Below are 4,896 nucleotides of genomic sequence, written 5' to 3' on the forward strand. Positions count from 1 at the left end.
GACAGAGCATAATTTAGGGCTATTGTACATAGGGTCACTATGAGTCGCAAGTGACTCAACGGCACAGAACAACATCCTTGAAGGTAATAAACACAATTTGCCATCCTGTCCAACAGGATGCACACTGATCGTGCAGGCCTACTGAGAGCTATTAGCCAGAGTAAAGTCTGAAGGTCTGTTCTTAAGCACCCATACCCTAGACTGGAGGCCCCACCCCCTTCAACCCTTATGAATTGTCACTTAATAGGCTCAAGCCAAGGATTCTTCCACAGTGGATACCAAGTGCATAAGGACTCTAAAGGTCAGAGATACAGGAAGAAGTCTCTGTGTGAGATCCACAGGCATTGTTATTAAAGTGGATTGGTTGTTGTAGTATCATAATTAGTGACCTACAGGGAGAATTCACAAACAAAAATACATTGACCATTGAGTCATCCACAAGAGAGCCATGGATCTTCCCAAGGAAAAGGAAATGGTTTTTAACCTATATTTATGCCTTGAATTTCCTGGGAGGCCACGAGGTATTTTTCTCAGGGACTCAGACTATTAGGGTCAGAATCTGGGACTTCATTCCAGCCAAGTTATATCCCTGTTATCAGGCGACTGCATAACTAAACTGAGGTTTCTCTGGAATATTCTCCTATATCACATATTTGACAAATACTAATTAAGCCCTAGCACATGCCAGCCACTGTACTTCATGAAAACTATGTATATTAAGAACACAGAGAAACGAGATAATAATTCTTTCAAGAGCTTGTCCACATGTACCTTGGTTGTTTGAATTCTGAGGAAAAGAAAAGTGACAGAATTAAGATTTTCTAACTTGAACAAGAAAATATCAAGACTCACCATAATTCCAGTCCTGATATATTTATACAAAGTAAGAGAAAGAAATTAAGAAAAAGAAAACATCAGTGTATTTTAAGCAAGCTTGCTGTGGTGTATCAAAGTTGGACATATCAAGGCATACTCTCCTGAAGGCAAAAATTTTCTTGTGAAAAATGGAGACAGAAATTTGTGGGGAATTCTTTAATACGTCCCTTCTAATCAAAGAAAATAAATGAAATCATCAATTATTTTATTTTACTTAGATCCACAATCAATCAACACCCACAGAAGTTGTAGTTTTGTTATTGTGCTATCAAGTCACCCGCAACTCATAGCAACCCTACACATAATAGCTCTGAACCCTGTCCTATCCTGAGTCAACATCACTGTCTCCAACACACCTACCCCCATTACCCAGTTACTCTGTCAGTCCATCTCCTCCACGATCTTCCTCTCTTATATTGTCCATCTACCCTTCCAAGGATTATGTCCTTCTCCAAGGACTGGTCTTTCCTGTGACATGTCCAAAGTATGTGAGATGGAGCTTCAAAATCCTTGCCTCCAAGGAGAAACTTGGTTTCACCCTTTCGTGGAATATTCAACAATCTTCTTAAACACCACAACTCAAAGGCATCTATTCTTCTCTGTCATCCTTATTCATTTTCCAGCTCTCTGATGCATAGCAAGTAATTGTGGAGACCATGACCTGAATCAGGAACACCTTAGTCTCTAGACTGACATCATTGTTCTTTAGCAATATGGAAAGGCCCCTGACAGTAGATTTTCCCAGTGCAATTTATCTTTTGATTTCCTGACTGCTAGTGTCAAAAATGTTGATTGTGGAACCAAGAAAGCGGAAACTGTTGCATTTCTTAATCACTTCGCCATCTATCACAATGCTACCAATTGGCCCAGTGATGAGAATTTTTGTCTTCTTGATATTGAGCTTCACTCCATTAAAGACTGCAGTCCTTGACCTTTGGCAGCAAATGCTTCAGGCTCTCTTCAGTTTCAGAAAGCAAGATTGTGTCATTTTAATACATAGTTTTTTAATGACTCTTCCTCCAATCCTGATGCCACATTCTTCCTCATAAAGTCCAGCTTTTTTTTGGTGTGCAAGTTTCTATTTGTGCCTCAGTTAAGCCCAGCCTTCTGAATGATCTGTATATAGCTTAAAATTTTATGGAGAAAGAATATATCCCTGACTTTGAACCATGCAGTGTTTTGGGGGTTATTTGGTTTGGGGTTTGTTTGTTTGTCTGTTTGTTTGGGGTTTTAGTTTTTGTTTTGTTTGGTTTTGGTTTTTTCTCTGTGTGATTACGGCTTCCTGGTCCAAGTATAGATTTCACGTGAACACAGTCAGATGTTCTGGGATTCCCATTTTTCTCAAAGTTAGCCACAATTTGTTGTGAACCACACCATTGAATGCCTTTGTATAGTCAATGAAACAGAGATAAACATTCCTCTGGAATGCTCTGCTTTCCACCAAGATCCATCTGCCCCTAGCTATGATGTCCCTACTGCTCAGTAATCCAAGAAATCAAAAGATGTTTTGTACTGGGGAAACCCTCTGTCAACAAAGTCTGCAAAGTGATAAAGAGTAAGGATGTTAGCTTAAAGACTAAGGTGCACCTAATCAAAATGAAAAAGCCATGGTATTTTCAATTACTTTCTATGGATATGAAAGTTGAACAATGAATGTTGTTGTTGCTATTGTTTTGGTTATTGTTGTTGTTATGTGCTGTGTCGTTGAATAAGACTTATATGAACTGACTTGAGCACTGTCTTATCCCATGCCATCCTCACAATCTCTGAAATACTCAAGCCCATTACCACAGACCCCATGTCAACCCACATGGTTGAAAGTCTTTCTTTCACTATGCCTCCCCTTCCCCAAGCATGATGTCCCTCTCCAAGGAATAACCTTTCCTAGCACATGCCCTACGTATATGAAACGAAGCTTCATCTTGAAACTCAATTAATATTATTTCTTGCAACCAAATAGGAGTCAGACTGAGGGAACTTTTTGGAAATAAAATGACTGCCCTACTGTTAACTACATATGTCCTGTGGTTGGAATTCACCAGCCAATCCTCGTGGGGAGAGAGGGTCAGCCTTCTACCATAAAGATTTACAGCATCAGAAACACAATTGGGGCTAGAGGGGTAGCCATCAGGAATAAGAATCAACTCAATGACAGTGAAGTATTTTTAGTTTCGTAGGAGCTATAGACTCCTTCTTCAGATTTAATACATTTGAATTCTCCTCCAGATACACTGGGCTTGAGGATCTTTGATGATGCAGCAGGATTAGAACTAGAATGAAGCAAGTGAAACACTTGTACAAAATTTTAAAAGGTGCACACTCTCTGGATGTTGCAAATCAGAGTTGACACTTGCACAATCCTGAGAAGAAGCATGTCCTTAAATTTGCTAGTCATTTGCCTTGTTATTGTTAGTAGGTGCTGTCAGGTTGGCTCTTTCTCATAGCTACCTTATGTACAACAGAACAAAATCTTGCCCAATTCTGTGCCATTCCCACAATCTTTATGCTCAAGTCCATTGTTGAAGTCACTGTGTCAATCCATCTCATTGAAGGCCTTCTCCTTCACCATGCCTCCACTTTTCTTAGGACTTTTCTTAGGACTAATCCTCCTCCCACAAAATAATATGCCCAAAGTGTGTGAGATGAAGCAATCTAGAAAATAAAATAGGAAAGTTAATAAATGAAAAGCTATCTGTAAAGACATACTAGAATCAACAAACAGAATGAAATATCCCCAAGGAATCCTAGGAGCAAAGGAAGAGCCAGATGGGCATTCAAGGCTCCTTCTAGCTCCAAAAAAATCCAAGGTTTTATCTCGCTAGCACAAGAAAACCATATTCAAACACATGCACTTCTTCCTCAGGTTAAGTCTCTTCTATTCAGGCAGATAAAACTGTGGAAAATGGGGCAGAAAGGGGGAAGCATAGCTTGCTCCAAAGGAGCCTGGGGAGAATTGGGCAGAGGGCATGCCAACTGTTACCCTCTATTCTTAAGGGTATTTAGCAGATCACGAAGTGGGAGTAATAAATGTTAGACACTCTTTAGTTGGCTAAAACTCATAATTGCTATAAAATGAAAGCAGTTAGCTGTGAGAAGGCAAATGCTTATCTGAATTTATACAAAGAAAACTATGAGACACAACTTTGAAAAATCGAAAGGCCTGCATAAATGGAAGAACATACCATATTTTTAGATAGAAAGACTTAACCTTAACTATATTACCTACAGTTATCTATTATTGCTGTTGTTGATTGCTGTCTAGTCAGGATCAACTCATAGCGACTCTATGAACAAAAGACCTAATGCCTTTCCACAGCTATTCTTGTTTCTCCAAGTTCATAGAATTTCCAGAAGCATGTGGTTTAGGAAGTGGACGCCACTCCTGCTTTCCAACCTCTTTTACAACTGGGAGCTCCACCAAACACTGTCAACAATTATCTATTGATATCATGAAATTAAAATCCAGTTTCTACAAATATTCTTCAAGGATATGGAAAAACAGTCACCAACTTTATACCAAAAATAAGGAGACCCCAAATAAGTAAAGCACTAGTGACAAAGAATAAAGTAGGAGGTCTCATGCTACCTGATTTGAGGGCAGAGGGTGAGTGAGAATTGGAGGGGGCAACTGATGGAGGAGGAGTTAATCATAGGGTCACACAATTTGATGGGTGGAAGGGTGGGTAAAGAAAAGGGAATGATCCAGTGTGAAAAACAATGTATATTAACTTTGTAAATAAACTAGTATAAAATAAAAATGTTATTTAAGAAGAATAGTCAAAACAGCTTGGTACTGGCCAACAGACATACAGACCAATGGAACAGAATTGGAAATCTAGAAGTAGGCAGTTGATCTTTGTCAAAGAGTCAAAATCTATTAATAGAGAAAAGACAGTCTCTTAAATGATGCTGGCAAAACTAGATATCCATTTGTAGAGAAATGAAAGACAATCCATACTTCACATTTTATTAAAAAGTTAACTCACCCCGTGATACATCTTCAAGGATATGAACATGTAC

At 39.0% G+C, this 4,896-nt stretch overlaps 1 protein-coding gene across 3 annotated transcripts in view; it reads left to right on the forward strand.

The window, feature by feature from the left end:
* The window catches only part of GLRA1 (glycine receptor, alpha 1), a 193,588-nt gene that overhangs the window by 53,658 nt on the left and 135,034 nt on the right, over positions 1-4,896 (forward strand). The window lies entirely within an intron of this gene.

The sequence above is a fragment of the Elephantulus edwardii genome, unplaced genomic scaffold (assembly GCF_000299155.1).
Source record: "Elephantulus edwardii isolate Elephantulus edwardi_28Jun2011 unplaced genomic scaffold, EleEdw1.0 scaffold00130, whole genome shotgun sequence".
Classification (NCBI taxonomy): domain Eukaryota; kingdom Metazoa; phylum Chordata; class Mammalia; order Macroscelidea; family Macroscelididae; genus Elephantulus; species Elephantulus edwardii.